The 22,204-nt window shown below is 36.5% G+C and overlaps 1 protein-coding gene across 5 annotated transcripts in view; it reads right to left on the bottom strand.

The window, feature by feature from the left end:
- POLA1 (DNA polymerase alpha 1, catalytic subunit) overlaps positions 1–22,204 on the bottom strand; it is a 606,439-nt gene that overhangs the window by 126,621 nt on the left and 457,614 nt on the right. The window lies entirely within an intron of this gene.

Below are 22,204 nucleotides of genomic sequence, written 5' to 3'. Positions count from 1 at the left end.
TAGCTACTTGTCAATTCAGAAATGCAAAGTGCTATGTTGCTCGTAATGGATATACAACCACCTTTGCCAGCCAACTGAGGCAAGCGACTGACAACCCAAATGAAGGAATAAAGCATCAGCTTTGGAGTATAGTGACCTGATATTAGCAGAGAGGCTAATTGAAAGTCACTTTCTAAATGGGTAAGATTTTTTTTTTAAAAAAAGTTATGCACACACATATATTTTTAATTATACCAACACCTCTGCCCTGTTGTTACCTAGCATATTTTGCAATTAGTAATAAATAGAAAACAAAAAGCTGTAGAGATTTTAAATGTCAAAGACAATTAAGGAAGATTAAGACATTTGTATGTGTGGGTATACCAGTCAAAGAATAGAATCTTATTGAGAGAAAAAAAAAGATCTTTTAAAAAATTACTGATAAATTTTGATAAGTTTATGAATAATAGATTTTAACAGAATTTTTACCAGATAGTTATCTTCATAAACATTTTTATTCAGCTTTCATAGAATCAGAAAACTAAAGAATATTTTTCTTTTTCTTTGCCTGAATAATTCTCTTTGATATTTTTTTTGGGGGGGGGGGCTTAAATTCTTCCTTTGGTATTGCTTTAAAGCTATCTAAAGTCGTTTGAAATAAACCTGTTGCTTGTGCTAATTATAAATCAATTTTAAAAAATTAGCTTCAGCATTGAGTATGGATTAATTTTTATGTTACAAGTTAACAGAAATATCAGAGGCATTTCCATTCCCTGCATTAGCCAGTATTTTATATTTCTGACACATTAATTTCTCCTGCTCTTCTAAAATGAGCTATAGTAGAGGATCATGGTTAAAGCATTACATTAATCAGAAAACAGAACTGCAAAGGATTGTTGCTTAATTATCCAAATATCTTTAGGAAATATAAATGCTTCTATTACACAAATCTGAGAAAAAAAGTCAAGAATTGGAGATCTATAATTGTCTATGAAATTCTTAAGGTTTACGTAACATGGAGCACTCTGTTCCCAGAAGACAGCTGACAACTAATGGAGAAAAGCAATAATTACATTTCTTTCTTCCTTTAAACCAGAGGTCACCAACCTTTCGGACCTCAGGGACCACTAAATTCCTAATTTTAAATCCCTAATATGGACCACTAATATGAATTTTTTAAAAAGATAAATAGTATTTAGTGCAATATAAAAAATGCAAATAATTTTTCTGCAGACCACCAAAATTTTTTCACGGACCACCAGTGGTCCATGGACCACTGGTTGGTGACCACTGCTTTGAAGATTAAAACTATATAAAACATATTAAAACTACAACTGTTTTAAAATAAAGTTGCTGATCTTTCATATCATATAAAAAAGTATTATCAGTTGAGTGAAGTAAAATGCTTTTACTATCTAACAAAGCAAAAAGAAAAGCTTTCCAAGTCTCTTCTGGGAATTCAGTAATGTCTTAGACAGCATTCCTAATAATCTAATATCTTTTAGCAGTAGCTCAGAAGAGTCTAATGATGACTAAGTTCAAATGGTAGATGTTTTTCATACATACATGCATACACAGAATCTCAAGAAAGTGTTTTTTTTTAGAATCCAAGACTAAATTTTTAATTGTACAAATTCACTGATGTGTATCATAATACTGCATTTTGGAGATGAGCCAAAATGTTTTATATGAAAATATTATGCTGTAATTTATATTGATTATTTTATTGCTTCTACTTATATATTTTTTGCATTTTATATACAGTCGCCCTTTTGAAACAAAGTTGAAAGGTTAGGGGTTTTCAACAAGAAACCTATTCATGAAAGGAAAGTCTCAAGAGTTTTCAAAAGAGTCATTCCAGTCAAAATTTAATAAATTAATCTCACATAGCAGAGAAAAGTAATATAAATGTTTAGAAACTTCTATCAAATTATTTACAAAAGTGTGTACATGAGCACATACACACACAAATGCATACATGAGCACATACACACACAATATCATACAAAAACCATACATAGTTATTAGCTTATGTACACATAAGTATATGCATATATATACTTATATATACAGTATACAAACAAATAAGTGGATACAGTTAATAATTATATTCCTCAAAGATAAAGAAAAAAAGAACAAGTCTTTTTGTGCATACTGAAAGATGAACAACAGTCTGGCCACTATAATATTCCTTATTAGGCTTGGCTACACTGTGTTGGAGGAAAAAGGCATGACATTCACTACTTTGTAAAAGTTCTGTCCTTTTTTTCTTCAATATTTTACATTTGCACATCATATTTGCAGACTCAGAGTGAGTTTTACTATTTTGAAATATGCATATAACAATAGAATAAGACATGAAAACCATCTCACTAATATACATGAACAAAGTAACTAACCAGTTTACAGACTTGCCAGGGCATGATTGCATATTGCACATCATTTACATAACATGTATTCATTATATACAGTATATTAAAATGGTAACAGTCCCCTCAATAATTCATTTTCTTTCCCTACCCACAATTCTTTTCCTGTTATTTCATGCTATGAACTATAAAAGAGATAGGGGAAAAAGATAGTTTGCCAAGTCTATTAAATTGTTTTGTAAAGAAGATAATTTATGGAGGCAAGAGAGATAACTTATTTGTATTACTTCAATTAATTCTAATACAAAACAGAGGCACCACTTCATTAATCAACGGCTAGAGAGAGACTTACTTTTACAAGAAGTATTTTGGTAATTTGATTAGAAAGAATGGTGATTCACATTATCATCTGATTCTGCACATCCATCAAGCAGACAATTTAGGACAAATTCTTTTGAAACAATTTAAGTTCTTGTCAGGAAATTGTCTCTCTAAAAAGAGACATTTTTCTACAGTATGCAGAAATGACTTGGTGTTCCAGCAAACATCTCCATGTTCTATATTCGTCTATCTTTTCCCATCCCTTACTTTGAAAGATGCAGATATTAAAATTACCTTTATTTTTAATAATTTTTTAAAATCTTTTTTAAAGATTACCTTTATTTTAAACAAAACCTTAGACTGAACACCAATTTATAAGAACATACTATAGGTACTCCTTATTTACAATCACAATTGAGACCAGACCTTGCTTCTGTTGCTAAGCAAGGCGGTGATTAAGTATTACCTGATTTTACAACCTTTTTTGCCACAGCTTGTAAGCGAATCACTGCAGTTAAGGGAATAATGCAGTCATTAAGCAAATCCAGTTTCCTACACTGATTTTGCTTGTCAGAGGCATCATAAAGAGTCATTGACTGAAATTGGTCATAGCAATTTCATTGCTATGAAATTTTAGTAAATAAATAAATAAATGCCAGTTGTCAAACGGCTGAATTTTGATCATTTCACTATGAGAATGCTGCAATTATTGTAAGTCAAGGACTACCTTAGTTAGCATCTGTTGAGATAAAATTAAATAAGGATCTGTTACAAACTTGGGATATTAGTTTTTGCTAAACTGTCACTGATTTCATTCTACATTTAGATTATTTGACTACTTTTAATAAATCTCTTTGACATATGACTATTTTATCTGCAGGTAGCAGAGCAAAAGGACGGCACTCGGCTATTTCTCATATGATCTTATTTATTTATTTATTTATTTATTTATTTATTTATTTATTTATTTATTTATTTATTTATTATTCGTATTTTTATACCGTCCTTCTCCGAAGACTCAGAGCGGTATAAAAATACGAATAATCTTGAAGGGAGCACATTTGGAAAAAATGTAAATAAAATTTCAAATAAAAATTATATCTGTTCTTATCTATTAGCCCATCTATCAAGACCAAATATACCATATTAAATTGCCAACAATATGAAGTAGTCTCAACATAAGATCACAATTGGGACCAAATCTTGGTGATTGAGCAAAGCAGTCATTAAGCAAGCTATCATAGTTTTGCTCAAGGATTACAATTCAATCACTTCCAATTGCTGTCATTAAGTGATCTTATGGAACATTAAGCAGTATCCCTGGCAAGGAGTGTGAAGTGGGGAGACCTTGGGAGGCCTTGTGCAGGTCATATGTGAATCTCTCTCTTCCTTCCTTTCTCCCCTCTCCCTGAAAATCCTCCTCCAAAAATCAAAGCAGGACTTTCAGCCCCTTAGTAAATAAACATTCCTGCACACTGTGCACTCTCTCATGATGTCCCCCACACAAATGACTAGGCAAACTAATCTTACCACACTGCCTCTCTATTCAGGGGCTGAAAATCCTGCTTAGATTTCAGTCCCCTATCATCTCTGGGGGCTGGCTGAAAGAACTCCCTTCCAGATCTCAACTCTGTGTCTGCTTGGTTTTCGGCAGAGGTTCCTTGCCAAAATCCAAGCAGGCATGGAACTGAAATCCTTTGGCAGGCAGTTCTTTCAGCCAGCCTTCAAAGCAAAGCAGCTGTATGCCAAAGGATTTCAGCTCCAATCAGGTGGATAAATGTCTTGGGAGGCCTGGTGCACTGTTGCAGTCTGTCTTTCTATTCCATAGTTGTAAGTTGAAGACTATTTATAATGGGAACTTTTAGCTATACAAACTCTAAAAAGACCTATTAGATCAAAATTACACCCACAAATGACTGGCTACACTAATCCTTCTATCTATAATAAAGGATTAACTCTCTTGGAGTTAAGATACTGAAGAAAAACTTAGTTAGAGGTTTTTTTCCTTAATCTTCCCATAGAATAGCAGCTGGTTTCCTTGAAAAAGAATCTACCCAAGTAGTGGGCGAAATCTTCCAAGATCTAAGATAAAAAAACAAACAAACAATAATCAATCCCATCCCACAGAGACTCTGAGGAGCAGTGAATAGCTACAGCTAAAGTGGCATTAGAATTTGATTTAGTTTGCAGATGCACAAAGCAAATTGTTTTGTTTTCTTCAGACATATTTTTGTGATGTCTCCCTTGGATGACTCCTCAGATTCTTCCTTGGAAGTCAGCTCCAGGGAGGATTAGCTCATTCCTGGCACATCAGGAACTGGTTTCATTAATGACACTGACTGGCCAGCTGACAGAGATTTAGAGGAGGCTTCGGCTGGGGACAGCTTGCATGGGTGGACGGTCAGTGAAGAGGAAGAGGAGCTGCCTTCCGTGATGGATCCAAGGGCATGCAGAGATCCACCAGAGAAAAGACAAGAGCAATGAAGATCTGCCAGATTACTTGGGAGAAGGTCCTGCCCATCTTGATGGGCTGCACCGGAAAGCTATTTATTGCAGCAGGCAGAGGGAGGCATTGCTGAGAACAATGTGTTTGGTTTCTGGCTGTGTGTTCCTTGTGCTTCCTGCTTCTCTTTGTGCCTTGAATACTGACTTTTCTTGCCAAGTGTGCTCTTGTGGGTGTATTTCAGTTTGGCATGGTGGATTTAAGTTTGTTTGGTGGACTTATTTGTTGGAGCAACTTTCCATTGTTTTATGAACTATTGGCCTTCTAGACAACTAACCTTGGCCTGCTTGTGACTGGATTTATTTGGGACAGTTCTGAGGCTGGGGAACATTAATAAATTATCTAAACCACACTTATATTGATATATTGATTTATATTGATATATTGACCATCAATTGTGTTGTAAATGTTGTACCTTGATGATTGTATCTTTTCTTTTATGTACACTGAGAGCATATGCACCAAGACAAATTCCTTGTGTGTCCAATCACACTTGGCCAATAAAAATTCTATTCTATTCTATTCTATTATGTGTATAAATGAGTGAGTAGGGCAGCACAATTTGGACAGCTCTCGCTATTGCTCCTTTCTTCATTCTGTGTCTTTTCAACATAACATCTTTTTCACTAAGCCTTTCTTTTTCTATTGTGTGATCTGTATAAATTTTAAATACTATTTAAAGAGATATTTTTGGTATCAAGTGATACCAAATGAAAAGGCATAATCTGGGAAAATTTATTTTTGTAAGATTTATCTTTCTGATGTTAACTATCAGATATGGTACTAGGTTTAAGCTATTTACTCAGGCTGAAGAAAAAATAGGCAGAGGCAGAAACCCCTAGATGAATACAAATAAAAAACAACACAGTATGTTGGGCTGCCCTGTTTGGGTGGTGATGTTAGTCAGAATAATTTAGATAAATAGTTCTAGAATCACATAAAATAAATACTAAATGTTTCCAACACAGAATCTAGCTTAAAGGTTGCAAATTTAAATATTTAAATTTTTATTTCTTAGTGTATAATGTATCAAATAAACAAAGTTCAGAGATCATAAAAGTAAGAACAACAGATACAAGGTCTTACCTTTTCCTTCTTGCTAATACTTAGAGATCCAACAATGTACTTAAAATTAAGATACAATTTGGTTCTTGTATACTAGGAATGCATGCATTTGCAGAATAATTATGCAAATAATGCTATATGCACATATTTTATAGCTATACAGAAGAAAAAGAAAAGACAGTAGAATGATTTTTTTTAAAAAATTGAACACACAACACTGCCAATTCTATTTACAAATAATTTATAAAGAAATTTCTTATACTTCTGGCACTGAAGATTAGTAGTGATAAGTAGTAATGCCATCCTCAGTGACACTAACATAGATAAAGTAGGGCTAGCAAAAACTGTAGGCTCTATGTGGATTTTACAGGATTGGATGAATACCAATGATCACAGAGTATTTTAAATAGACAGCCCAGGCTTCACTGTGCTAAACAGTAGGGGATCCACCAAAGTACACATTAAGTATTAATAAAACACACTTTTGTATTTCATGGTTTGTCTTAAAGACAAAAACATTACAAAAATGTTAAAATAAGAAGTATCTTTGAATTTTTATTATATACTTAGTAGTTGTACTAGTTTTAAAATTTGCTAATGAACTCTGAAGAAAGAGATTATTATTAAGTTTCACTAAGTTTGAAAATCCTTGAAATAAACATTTCTGTTAATGAGCTATTATAGAAAATGTATACCAAGCTACTGTGCATTCATTTTACTGAAAGCTGCAGCTGCAGCATATTTCTCTGTGATTTTGTCCTTCAAATTCTCTCTTTATGCAACCCACACTTTTTCCAAGTATCATTGAAAAGACCTTGGAGTTTTCATATCAAATGATCTAAGTGCCAAAGCCCATTTTAACTACATAGCAAAAAAAGCTCTAAGAATTGTAAACCTAATTTTGCATAGCTTCTTTTCCAAAAATTCTACACTACTAACCAGAGCATACAAAACATTTGCTAGACCTATTCTTGAATACAGCTCACCTATCTGGAACCCATACCACATCTCTGACATTAATACAATTGAACGCGTCCAGAAATATTTTACAAGAAGAGTTCTCCACTCCTCTGAAAACAACAAAATACCTTATACCACCAGACTTGAAATCCTGGGATTAGAAAACTTAGAACTCCGCCGACTCCGACAAGACCTGTGTTTAACACATAGAATCATCTATTGCAATGTCCTTCCTGTTAAAGACTACTTCAGCTTCAATCGCAATAATACAAGAGCAAACAATAGATTTAAACTCAATGTTAACCGCTTCAATCTTGATTGCAGAAAATATGACTTTTGTAACAGAGTTGTTAACGCTTGTAACACACTACCTGAGTTTGTGGTCTCTTCTCAAACTCCCAAAAGCTTTAACCAAAAACTGTCTACTATTGACCTCACCCCATTCCTAAGAGGACTATAAGGGGCGTGCATAAGAGCACAAAAGTGCCTACCGTTCCTGTCCTATTGTTTCCTCTCATTATATCAAATTAACTTAGTTATTGCATACTTTTGCTCATATATATGCTTATATGATGTGTTGTTGTTTTATGTTGATGCTTGTGTATACTGTTGTGACAAAATAAAAAAAATTATTCATCTTCTGTATTCTACTGTTCCTTTAATATTTTTTTTTGCTTAACAGGATGTAATGATACATCTCTATTATTGTACAACTAGCAGAAAAGATTAAATGGACTAGTTAATACATTAATGGTGCTACTGTAATGAAGTTTATTACATTCAGTAGAGTGCTTTAGGTGTCCATCTCATGGGAAGCTGGGAGGGATTAGGATTTGTAGAATCATGTTCTCAGTGGCAACCTCGGCTCTGAATTAGCATAGCTGTGAAATCTGATTAGTGCTCAACTTCCTTTCCTTTCAAAAACTGAAGACATTCAGGGAGACATTCTCTTCCAAGAGGTTTTCAGTCAGAAAGTTTTTAATTAGTCAGCAACAGTTTTTCATATGTTATTTTAGTTAATGAAATACTGTACTGTTTTATGGTTGTTTTTAGAATGCACATTGTAAACCAGCTAGCGTTGCACAGATAAGAGTATATGCCAATGTTACTAATAAATACATGAAGAAGAAGAAATGTATTTATTTAAAACATTTCTATAATTACTCATTTTGTGAGATACAACTGTGGGTGGCTGATAGCAATAGAAAAACTAGAGCAATCCAAAAAATAAACAAGAAAAACTTGGCAATCAATCAACAATATCTATTCAACTGCACAGTTCCCAGGGCTGCAAATTTGCTATCCCAGTGCCTGGTTGGGGCGGGGTAGAGGGGGGGAGAGCCAGTTTTTAATGGCTTTTCAGCCCATTCTTTTAATTTACTAACTTGTCCTTAGTTTGATAATCACCATCATAAATTTAGTTGTGTAATGTTATCAGTTCTTATCATACAATGAAAACCTGGCCTAGTTATGGTTAGGTTTACTTGGTATGTGCTACTGGTCTCACAATTAATTACTTTATAGATTAGACAAATTTTCCATCAGGAACAATATAATTCCTCAGTTCACCTCCCAAAATTCTATAGGATGAAGAATATAGTTTGATGTATAGAAACAATTTTCAGTATATATGTGTATTCAGCATACATGGGTACTTAACTACAGTTATAAGCACTGAGTCATCAGTAGTAACTTCTTTAATCTTAATTAGGTATCCAATGATACTTGAACATGAAACTTGGTTGTATTTATGAAATTAACTTATTTTGAGTATTTATTTACTTTTCTAGCTTGCCTTTTCTGACTGCAGAATTGTTCTCCAGCTTCTAAAGTAATCAGATTCTTTAATAGTTTAATTCATCTGGGTTTAACAGATTTAACAAATAGATTATAGCAAGTCATATTGTTCACTATTAAGAATGATTACACATAAAGGTTACATACAGATAGGAGCCACGCTAGTAAGGTGTCCTTGGGAGGGCGAGGCAGAAGCCCGGGAAGGAGATCTGCTGCGATCCGCCATCTTGGAAATGAGGCCTAGTGGTTATCAGAGGCCTTGGAATATATGCCCAAATAATATAGTGGCCCTGATCTGAGAATCTTGGAATAAGATCAAACAATAAGGGCCAGTTAGCACCAAGCTGACACCACAGCTGGATTCAAAGCATTCAAAGGCTGCCTGGGGGGTTGCTTTGGGGGGGGGTCCCCAAATGGCGCGAAGCAGGCACCACTGCTCCTAAAGCGCCTTTTTTACTGCAGCGTTGGCAGGGGGAGCTAGCCTCCGACACCACGGATCTTTTTCTCCACCCCTGCAGGTGCGAAGCCGACACCACGGCTTCTCCTGCGCTCCGCTGGCCTCCACTTACAGTTTGGTGAGGTCCAGCAATGTCCGTTCCTCAATCCGGTGATTCCACGAGGCTTGAGAGGCTTGGAGTGTAAAAAAATGGCCGCCGGCCTTGGGGCGGCTCAGCTGAGCGGTGCTGGGCTGGGCTGGGCGCGAAGCGCGAGCCTCTTTCCTTGCCGCTCCGGCTCCCAGCAGTCAAAGAAAAACAATTGGGCACTTTAAAAACTTTTTTAAAGAATTTTTCTATATTTATTGAAGTCCTATGAGCTGTAAAAGAGTCAAAAGCAATGGAGCTAAAGGAGGTAGTCTCTCTATGGCCGACTGAGTTGGAAGGGTCCTTTTAGGTCATCTAGTCAAACCGCCACTCCAACCCCCGCCCAAGCAGGAGACCCAACACCATTTCTGACAAATGGCAGTCCAATTTTTTCTTGAAAAACTCGTGACGAAGCTCCCACAACTTCCGAAGGCAAGCTGTTCCATTGGTTGATTGTTCTCACTGTCAGAAAATTTCTCCTTATTTCCAGGTTGAATCTCTCCTTGATTAGTTCCATCCATTATTCCTTATCTGGCTTTCAGTTGCCTTGAAGTTCTTCTAGTCCAGCCCTCTGCTCAAGCAGGAGAACCTATACCTTTTTAGACAAGTGACTGTCTAGTTTTTTCTTAAAAACCTCCAGTGATGGAGCACCCACAATTTCTGAAGGCAAGCTGTTCCACTGGTTAATTGTCCTTCCTCTTATGAAGTTTCTCCTTAATTCCAAGTTGCTTCTCTCTTTGATTAGTTCCCAACCATTGTTTCTTGTCCTGCCCTCTGGTGCTTTGGAGAATAATTTGACACCCTCTTTTTTGAGGCAGCCCCTCAAATACTGATATACTGTTATCATGTCACCCTTATTCTTCTTTTCTTTAGACTAGCAGACCCAAAAGCTGCAGCCATTCTTCATATGGTTTAGTCTCCAGGCCTTTGATCATCTTAGTTGCTCTTCTTTGAACTTTTTCCAAAGTCTCAACATCTTTTTAATAGTATGGTGACCAAAATTGCTTGCAGTATTCCTTACTAGTGTTTTATAAAGTGGCAGTAATATTTAATGTGATTTATTTTATTTTATTTATTTTATTCGATTTTTATACCGCCCTTCTCCCGAAGGACTCAGGGTCTTGATTCTATGCCTCTGTTTATACAACCCAGGATTGTATTAGCTTTTTTGGCTGCTCTTGCACACTGCTGGCTCATATTCAAATGATCATCCACTAGGACTCCAAGGTCCCTCTCCCAGTTGCTGTTTTTGAGCCAGGTCTGGCCTAATATGTACTTATACCTTTGATTTTTCCTGCCTAAATGTAAAACTTTGCTTTTTTTCACATTCAAATTTATTTTGTTGAGTAGGGCCCATTGTTCAAGTTTGTCAAGATTTTTTTGGATCCTGAGCTTGTCTTCTGGGGTGTGACTATTCCTGCCAGTTTAGTATCATCTGCAAATTTTTGAGTTCCCCTTCTATTCCCTCATCTAAATCATTTATGAAGATATTGAAGAGTATTGGGCCTAAGATGGAGCCTTGTGATACCCCACTGCTTACTTCTCTCCATGTGGATGTAGTATCATTAAGGACTACTCGTTGAATACGATATGTCAGTCAGCTACAAATTCGTCTGGTAGTGATGTTGTCTATTCCACATTTTTCTAGCTTACCAAGAAGTAGATTGTGGTCTACTTTGTCAAATGCCTTACTGAAATCTACTATGTCCACAGCATTTCGCTGGTCCACTAATTTAGTGACTTTATGAAAGAATGAAATAAGATTGGTTTGGCATGATCTTTTTTTAACAAACCTGTGCTGGCTACTAGTTATAATTTTATTTGCTTCTAGTTGTTCGCAAATCTGTTTTTTTAATCATCTTTTCTATGATGTTCCCAGGTATTGTTAATGATTCTCAGTAGCAGGGACTGCTCTGCTGCATCATTTCTCAAAAATCTCATTTTTAATATTAGATGGTTTCTTTATTGCCATTGGTGGTGCGGTAATTAGAATGCAGTTATTAATGCTGCATTCTAACTACTTCTGATTGTCAGCTGCCAGCAGTTCAATTCTCACCAGCCCAAGGTTGACTCAGCGTTTCATCCTTCTGAGATTGGTAAAATGAGGATCCAGAGGATCCAATATGCTGATGCTCTAAACCGCTTAGAGAGGGCCATAAAGCACTGTTAAGCTGTATATAAATCTAAATGCTATTGCTATTACCACATTTCAAATTTTTTAAAATAATCTATCAGTTTTATAATTTCTGTCCACTAACATACTGGTAACATAGTCTCAAGAAATATTTGAGCAATGATAATTATGCCAATAGCACAAACATGTTTGGAGAAAGCAGTAGGAGGAAGAAATCATGCCGAAATTATTACTGAATGGTTGTGTGTGAATAAACAAAATGCAGTAAAAAAGAACTTACTATAAGGCTTAATTAACTTAAATACTAATGTGCTTAATAAAACAAAAATTAAAGAATCAGAAGATATATACCAACTATACAGTAAAATGTATACATCATGGAACTCTTAAAAGAAAGCTGAAAGAGATAATTTCAGTATCTACAGCTTGTTCTGAACAATTATGGGACCAAATCTAATGAAAGAATATTGATTGCAAGATAAAGCATTAACTCAAAAGCAACTCTAAGAAAACACTAAACAGAAATATGTTAATATAAAGTCCTGGAAAAATCTGTGCAATGTGGTAAATACATTTTGTACAACTTATTTTTCCAATAAATTTAAATCTGGGGGGGTTGGCAAATACTTCTGTATAAGCAGAGCATTCCCTTTAACATTTAGTAGTAATATGATCTATATCCATGATGGCAAACCTATGGCACGGGTGCCAGAGGTGGCATGCAGCGCCCTCTCTGTGGGCACACGAGCCATTGCCCCAATTCATCTCTGTCGTGCATGCGTGCGTGCCTCCTGCTGGCCATCTGGTCTTTAGGTCTTTGCCATGCATGAGCAGGGGGCAGGGCATGTGTGTGGGGGGCATGCACATGTGTGTGGAGTGGGGTGCATGCGGGGCTGTGCATGCACAGGGGCGCAGTACATGCGCGGGGCTGTGCACGCATTGCATTTGGGGGGGGGGGTTCTGGCACACATGCGTGCATTCACGCATGCACACGCTTTGGGCACTCGGTCCAGAAAAGGTTAGCTATCACTGATCTATATTATCAAGTACTGCAGAAATACAAGATTTTAACAGTTGTAGAAGAGATAGGATTATGCAGTTACAAATGAAAAATCATTATACAAGCTAATAAACATTCTAGGAAAATCTCATTGAAATTTTAGATCAGAGTTAAGCTGAAAGTTCTGAGTTAGTTGAACAAATTTTACAATTTTGACAGTGCATTGTAAATAGTGTCACAAACTGGCAGCTTTGAGAGGGCGTATGTATTCACAAAATGTGCTATTATTGTCATGGCTAGCACAAGGAACACAAATTTAAAATACTGTTTCCTGATATTATCTATCACTCTTTAGGATATCTTTTTATTCCCCCCCCTTACCCAAGGAAGTTCTTTCCCGTTTTTATCTATAGTTTTATTTCTCACAATTCCTGTGGGGCTCAGAGATATTTTTGGAAACAGGAGTAAAGTGACACTTTGTATCATGCTTTTCATTTAGTATATCATTAAACAGAAACAGAACAGAAAGCCTGGTAGACAAAATGAATAAATAAATAAAGTTAATAAATAAATAATAAAATTTTACTAAAGGCATCTAACATTTGCATCAACCCTGGAATTGTAGTTACGCCTTGATTTACAACTACTGACCCCAAAATTTCTGTTGCTAAGTGATACAGTTTTTAAGTGCATTTTGCCCCATTTTACAAATTTTGTTGCCATATTTATTAAGTGAGCTACTGCAGTTGTTAAGTTAGTAGCATAGTTGTTAAGTGAATCTGCCTTCCCTATTGACTTTGCTTGTCAGAAGGTCACAAAAGGTGAATACATGACTCGGGACACTGCAACTGTCATAAATATAACTCAGTTGCCAAGCGTCTGAGATTTGGTCCAGGTGACCATGGGGATGCTGCGATAGTTGTAAGTGAAAAAAGATCGTAAGTCACTTTTTTCAATGCCGTTGTAACTTTGGTCACTAAATGAACAGTTGTAAATTGAGAACTACCTCTATAAGATTTAGAAATAAATAAATAAAAGAACATAAAACCTATTTGTGTTCAACTGAATTATGTACTGCTGTGTTTCTCCATTATGTTATATAATAACACAAATCAATGTTATCCAGCTCCTCTAAATAGGAGGAAGTAGCAGATAATATAGTATTAACCTTTTACTCCAAATGTGGGTGATTCACATATCTTGATCCATTTTATGAAATATAAAAGAAATTACTTGTTTAATATGGCAAAAATGTATTGTTTATATATTTTGTTAAGGCTTTTTCAGCATTTAATGATAAAATTACAAAATAATCATTGTTTTTATTCAAATCTAACTGAATAATGTTATCTGTTGTATGCCCAGTTTTTATAAATCCTGATTGATCAAAGATTAGTTTTTTTAAATTATTTTTTTATTAAACAAAATTAAAACAAAATATTTTTACAATTACACATCAGTATTCATTTTTAATATGTCAATTTTCTCTCCTTACTTCAATTTACCTTTATCTATACAGTACATATGGTTCTAATATTTATTTATATATATTGGTATATCAATGTATTAAATTACAATCATACACTATGTGTCATTTCCATTTCTACAAGTTTGTTATTACCTTCTAATTCCTGTATATTCCTCATTTAATCTGTCCTTATCCTTTGCACCTCTCCTCTAACCATTCATACCATTCATTCCATACCATATAGTACTCTGTTTCTTCCTTATCTTGTATTTCTTTTGTGAGTCTATCCATCTCTGCGCACTCTAATTTTCCTTATCATGTTTTTCTCTGATGGTATATTGTTGTTCTTCCAATTTTGTGCATATATTATTCTCGCTGCTGTTGTGATATGGATAATTAAATATTATATTTTTTTGTCATAATTCCCTGAAAGTATTCCTAACAAAAATAATTCTGGTTTCATATCTATCTGCTGCTTGGTTATCTCTTCTAAATCTCTTCTTATTCTATTCCAATATTGTTTTGCTTTGGGGCACATCCACCACATGTAAGTAATATGTTTCCTGATTTTGTTTACATTTCCAACAGGTTGATGAAGTATTCGGAAACATTTTAGCCAGTCTCGCTGGTGGAAAATGCCACCTATAAAACATTTTATACATGTTTTCTTTATAAATTACTGACCTCTCAATTTATAGTTTTTGTTCCAAAGTTTCCCCCAATTTTCCAATTCAATATTATAGCCAAGGTTTTTGGCCCAGGTTATCATAGTTTCTTTAACTACCTCCTCCTCCATTTTATATCTCAATAAATAATTGTAAATTTTCTTAATCAATTTGTCCTCTGTGCCTTGTAAAATCCTTTCTAATTCTTGTTGTTCTTTTTGAAATCCATATTGTTCTAAGTCCTTCCTGTATCTAGTATGGATCTGCATATATGGCCACCAATCGATGTCTATACCCTGTTCTTTTAGTTTTTGTCTTGTTTTCAGTTCCCCCTGGCCATTTAGTATATCTTTATATCTTTTTATTTTATCAATGTCCAATACATTCGGGTAAATTAATGCCTCCATCGTTGATAGTAATCTGGAATTTTGATATAATGATTTTTCTTTATTCTTTGCCATACCTGTAGTACCGCATCTCTAATTAGATGTCTCTGGAAGTAGCTACGAAGTTTATTTTCCTATCCCATAGAAAGGCATGCCATCCTCTCTGCAAGTCATGCCCTTCTAATGTCAAAGTCTTATTTTTTAATTCTATCCAGTCTTTAATCCAAGTGAAGGTCGTTGCCTGGTAATATGTCTCCCAGTCTGGGAGCCCGAAGCCTTCTTTTTCTCTACTATCCTGCAGTAATTTTGTTTTGATCCTAGGTTTTTTCTCTTGCCAGATACATTTCACTATTAGTTTTAAGTCTTCGAAAAAATTCTTCCCCTATTTTATTGGTGCTATTTGGAAAAGGAACAATATTCTTAGTAAAATGTTCATTTTGATGGAGGCTATCCTTCCTATGAGAGATAATTGTAATTTTTTCCAGGTTTCCAAATCCTTTTTTATCTGTAGTATTAATTTGTTATAATTGTCCTCTTTAACATTTAGCTGATAACCAGATTCCTAAAATATTTTACTTTTTTAGTCCCTTGTATGCCCATTCTGTCTTCCAATTCTCTTTCCTGTTTTTTGGTGAGGTTTTTCGTTATTGCCTTTGTTTTGGATATATTGATTTTAAGTCCTGCTACTCTACCATATTCTTCTATTTGTTGCACTAATTTAGGTCCTGTCTCTAATGGTTGTTCTAAAATGAATACTAAATTGTCTGCAAACGCTTGGACTTTATATTCTTCTTTTTTAAATTTTCAGGCCCTTTATTTCTTGTTCGCCTCTAATTTTTATTAGCAATACCTCTAAAGTTAGGATAAATAATAAAGGTAATAGTGGGCAACCTTGTCTCACTCCCTTTGCAATGTTAAATTTTTCACTGGTGTCACCATTTATTAGCTTTGTTGTTTGTATTGAATATATTTTTTCCACCATCCTTACAAATTTTTCTCCAAAATTCATGTTTTCCAATCGTAAAATAATAAACCTCCAATTTTTGGGGCATCTAGGAAGATTAATACATCTTGTTTTCCAGGATGGGCTTTGTAGTACTCTAATGTGTTTATTATCATTCTCATATTATTTTTTATTTGTCTTCTTGGTAAAAATCCATTTTGGTCTGAGTGAAAGTAAAACTTTTTTGAATCTTTCCAAAATTATAGATGCAAATATTTTGTAATCTATGTTCAGTAGTGAAATGGGTCTGTAATTTTTAATCTGTTGTTGGTCTGAATCTTCTTTTGGGATGAGAGTGATAAGTGCTTCTGTCCAGGAATTAGGTATTTTAGCTTCCATAAGTACTTCATTAAATATTTCCAACAATAATTCATCTAATGGTTCCTATATAGTCTTGTATAGCTCCACTGGAATTCCATCTGGGCCTGGTGTTTTATTGTTTTTTTGCTTCTTTCTCGCCTTCATTAATTCCATCATAGTTATTGTGTTGTTTAATACTTCTCTGTTTGTTTCCGCTAGTTTAGTTAGGTTCATCCTATCTAAATATTAATATCTTCTTCCAGAATATTTTCTTGGGAGTATAAATTTTGAAAAAAAAAATTGTGTTAAATTTTTCTTCTCTTCTCTGATAACCACTCCCCCCTCATCCTGTAGTTGATGTATTCTTTTCTTTTTCCTTTTTTAAATGTGTATGCTAACCATTGCCTTGGCTTGTTTGCATGCTCAAAGAAGTTTTGCTTTGCCATTTTAATTTTTTGTGCCATTTCATCTTGTGTAACCAAATTTAACTTGTGTCTTATTAAATCTCATTTTTCCTTTATTCTATTGTTTTGGGGCTCATTCTGTAAGTCTAATTCTAATCTTTTAAGTTCTTCCTGTAAATTATCTTGTTTTTGTTTTGTTTTCTTATTTCTTTTTGCTATTGTAAGTCCTTGTATGTACACTTTTGTGGTATCCCACAAATTTTGGAGTGATGTTTCTTCTTTTGTATTTAGCTTAAAAAATAATTTCAGTTCCTTTTCAATCATTTGTGTGTATTCTTTCTCTTTCAATATTTCTTGATTCATAGTCCATCTCCCTTTTTCCCCTGCCCTTTCCATATCACCTTTATTGGATTGTGGTCTGCCCAGGTGTTAGTCATTATTTCTATCTTTTCAATCTCTTTTCTGAGCCCTAGTGTCATCCATGTCATATCAATCCTTGACCACAATTGATGTGGATTTGAATAGAATGTGTATTGGTTCTTTTTCATATTTATTTCTCTCTATGTGTCCTGTAAAATTAGTTCTTGAGTCATTTCATGGAATGTGTCTGGTAGAGTTCTTTTCTTTGTCTTATTCTTCTTATTACTTTTATAATTTTTTTGCTACCCATAATTGCATTAAAATCTCTAATTAAACATATATTTTCATATTCCAATTCCCTTATTTTATTATGTACCTTTCTGTAGAATTCACTTTGGTTGTTATTTGGTGCATATATTGTGGCCAGCAACGTTTGTTTTTGCTTTGTTTCTCTTATCAATGACTAGCTCTTAATGGTACTACATTTACATGGAGGGAAGTAAGCAGTGGGGTGCCACAAGGTTCCGTCCTTAGGTCCACTAACAGAGTAACAGATTAATAGTTAGAAGGGACCTTGTAGGTCATCTAGTCCAACCCCCCGCCCAAGCAGGAGATCCAACACCATTTCTGACAAACGGCAGTCCAATTTCTTCTTGAAAGACTTGTGATGAAGCTCCCACAACTTCTGAAGGCAAGCTGTTCCATTGGTTGATTGTTCTCACTGTCAGAAAATTTCTCATTTCCAGATTGAATCTCTCCTTGATCAGTTTCCATCCATTACTCCTTGTCTGACCTTCAGGTGCCTTGGAAAATGGCTTGACCCCTTGACACTGTTTTAGTTTCCAGTTCAATCCAGTCCTAATCATCCTGGTTGCTCTTCTCTGCACTTTTTCTAGGGTCTCAACATCTTTTTTATAGTGTGGTGACCAAAACTGAATGCAGTATTCTAGGTGTGGTCTTACAAAGGCTTTATAGAGTGGTATTAGTAGCTCACTTGATCTTGATTTTATCCCGCTGTTAATGCAGTTTAGGATTGCATTGGTTTTTTTGACTGCTGCCGCACACTACTTATATTTAACTGGTTGTCCACTAAGACTCCAAGATCCCTCTCACAGTCACTGCTATTAACCCTGGTTTCACCCAGTCTTTTGGTTTTTCTTGCCTAAGTATAAGATTTTACTTTTCTCTACATTGAATTTCATTTTGTTAGATAGGGCCCAATGTTCAAGTATGTCAAGATCTATCTGGATCTTGAACCATCTAGGGCAGCAGTCACCAACTGGTGGTCCATGGACCACAGGTGGTCCTCGAGAAAATTTTGGTGGTCCACAGAAGTTTTTTTATATTGCACTAAATCGGGAGTTCTCAAACTACGGCACCTGGGACGGATACGTGCAATGAACGTTTTTGTTGGTGCAGAGAGTCTCCCCCTTTGGGGTCTTTTTTGTGTGGGTCAGAGGGGGGCAGAAATTGGAGTCTGCTTCAGCTCCCTGGTGTGGGGCTTTGGGCGAAGGCTGGAGGGAAGTGCCGCTGGAGGCAAAGACCCAGAGGGCCTTGTTCCAGTGGGGCTGCCTCATGGTCTGAAACTGGCTGGCCATCTCAGTCCGCTGAGCTTCCAGGTGCCGGTACCTGGCCCTGCACTCCCGCAGGTCTTCCCTGCCCCCATTTTTGGGCCTAGGAGGCCTCCCTGCAGCTTCCTAGGCCCAAAAATGGGCCATGGGGTGGCACGCCACGCCACACCCCATTTTGGGCCTAGTAAGCCTCCTGGGCCCAAAAACGGGCCGCAGGGGGGCGTACCACATCCCTCTTGCTCCTCCCTGCCCCATGCATGCATGTGAAACACCATGCATGCACACGCATCTCCCACATGCACCTCACCACCCCGTGCATGCTGAAAATCAGCTGGCCAGAGGGAGGCACGTGTGCATGCGCGGTGGAGCTGAGCTGGGTGATGGCTCACATGCCCGCAGAAAGGGCTCTGCGTGTCAGCTGTGGCACACGTGCCATAGGTTTGCCATCATGAATCTAGGGTGTTAGCTATTCCTGACAGCTTAGTATCATCCACAAATTTGTTAAGTTCTCCTTCTATTCCCTCATCTAAGTCGTTTATGAAAATATTGAAGAGGACTCGGCCTAAGACGGAACTTTGTGGTACCCCACTGCTTTCTTCCCTCCATGTAGACGTAGACCCATTAAGGACTACTTGTTGAGTACAGTTTGTCAGCCAATTACGAATCCATCTGGTAGTTATGCTATTTATCCCACTTTTTTCTAGCTTATCTGTCCTCTGCATACTTCACAATATGATTCATAGCAGATTTGGCACAGCAGTCATGGGACATCAAATTCTTTATACTAGCTTCTAAACTATGTTACCAGGAGGATTTTGGTTATAATGGCATAGCTCTTAACAAAGATTCCAACTGGTTTACTGTAAATAAAGTACTCTCTTGTAGTCAAGAGAGAATAAGATTCTTTTTAATACTGTTTCATTGTTGTAATTGATCAGATATAAATTAATAAGATGGATTGTCAAAAAAAGATCTGTATATTTTTCAAGAAGCAAGACAGTGTTTCCATGGTTCTCAGATCTCTGAACACTGTGCTTTGTTTTACTCTCTTTATCTAGTTTGTTTTGTGAAGAGGAGATCCACAAACCTGTTTTCTTATTCACACACACAGACACACAATACAAAATCTATCTACAGTCACCCAAAATATAGACCATGCAAAAATGGAGGACACACAACCATCATCTTCAGGGGCCGGTTTAGCTCACGCTGGTAAAAGCCTGTTATTAAGAACACAGTAGCCTGCAATTACTGCAGGTTCGAGCCCGGCCCAAGGTTGACTCAGCCTTCCATCTTTTATAAGGTAGGTAAAATGAGGACCCAGATTGTTGGGGGGGGCAATAAGTTGACTTTGTAAAAATATACAAATAGAATGAGACTATTGCCTTATACACTGTAAGCCGCCCTGAGTCTTCGGAGAAGGGCGGGGTATAAATGTAAACAAAAACAAAAAAAAAATCTTCCACAAGAAGCCAAGAAAAATGCCCTCTGACAGACAAAAACAAAATTAAAAGCCATAGAATTTAGATTCTCATATTTTAGGAAGTTTTCAATTCTTGAATGATGATATTTATGATAAAATTGTAATAGGAGATTGTAATACTGGCCCCTGAACTTGATCAAAATACACCAGCATGAAAAAAGCCATAATTGTGAGGGAAACAATTAAGGTTTATATGGAAGAACTGAATTTAATAGACTACAGGTTCTTGATGTATCTGACTAAAAGAGAATATGCATTTTAAGTGTGCAATATAATTTTTCTCAGGCTTGATTATTTTTAGTATTTATTTTATATCACTAAATTCATGAATTTATTGATGTTCATTATGCATCAGACTATAGTGCAATTTTTTGAAATGTGTGTTTCAGAAACCAGTCAAAGTATCAAGAAATTGGTATATCATTATAGCATGATAAAAAAATTGGTAGTACTAATGCAGGTAGAAAGATCTTACAATATTTTGATCTGAATTCAGAAACATCAAGTGGCTGAATTTTTGAATGAGAATTGTATAAACATATATCCAAGATCAAATTATTACTTATGCATGATACAAAAATAAGATTAAAAATAAAACAGAAAATACTTTGAAAAATGAATTGAAAACTGCATGGAGACAGATGGTTAGATGCCCATCTACTATTTTATATAGAGAAATGCAGAAAAAGAAATATGAATTAAATACTATAATATCATAGCAGACTGGAACAATCTGGAACTGAACACACTCAAAACCGTAGAAATGGTGGTAGACTTTTAGAAGAAACCCCTCCATACTTCCACCTCTCATAATACTAGACAACATAGTATCAACAGTAGAAACCTTCAAATTTCTAGGTTCTACCATATCGCAAGATCTAAAATGGACAGCTAACATCAAAAACGTCATCAAAAAAGCACAACAAAGAATGTTCTTTCTGCCCCAACTCAGAAAGCTCAAATTGCCCAAGGAACTGCTTACACAGTTCTACAGAGGAATTACTGAGTCTGTCATCTGCACCTCTGTAACTGTCTGGTTCGGTTCTGCAACCCAACAAGACAGACACAGACTTCAGAGGATCATTAGAACTGCAGAAAAACAATTGCTACCAACCTGCCTTCCACTGAGGACCTGTATACTGGTCGAGTCAAAAAGAGGGCTGTGAAAATATTTACAGACCCCTCACATCCTGGACATAAACTGTTTCAACTCCTACCCTCAAAACGACACTATAGAGCACTGTACACCAGAATAACTAGACACAAGAACAGTTTTTTCCCTAATGCCATCACTCTGCTAAACAAATAATTCCCGCAACACTGTCAAACTATTTACTAAATCTGCACTACTATTAATCTTCTCATTGTTCCCATCACCCATCTCCTTCCACTTATGACTGTAACATCCTGGACATAAACTGTTTCAACTCCTACCCTCAAAACGACACTATAGAGCAGGGGTGTCCAAACTACGGCCCGCGGGCCAACTGCGGCCCGCGGGTCAGTTTTTATTGGCCCGCAGCAAATTCTCGGTGGACAGTGGGGTGCGGCCCCCGTCCTGGCCCCCAAGGAAGCCGCCGCTCGCCCGGTTGCAGATGCGGGGAGGCTCCGCTGAGGCTACCCCTGCCCACCCGGGGCTGCGGGCCGGCCATTCAGCCACTGGGCTGTAGGCGCCGGGGCGCCCACGGCTCCAGCCCGGCCCACCAGACAGAGGAGGCGGGCGGGTGGCAGAGCTTCCGGCGCTCCTCCAGGCGCCCTCGGCACGCGGCGCCGCGCAGGTAGGCCCTCCGGGCGGGCCGGCAGAGCAGGGCTGGGGAGCGGAGCGGAGGAGGATGGGAGGGTTGAGCTGCTGAGT

This window comes from Ahaetulla prasina, chromosome 5 (genome assembly GCF_028640845.1).
Source record: "Ahaetulla prasina isolate Xishuangbanna chromosome 5, ASM2864084v1, whole genome shotgun sequence".
NCBI lineage: Eukaryota > Metazoa > Chordata > Lepidosauria > Squamata > Colubridae > Ahaetulla > Ahaetulla prasina.
The sequence above is the reverse complement of the archived record's forward strand: the minus strand, read 5'-3'. Positions and strand labels throughout refer to the sequence as shown.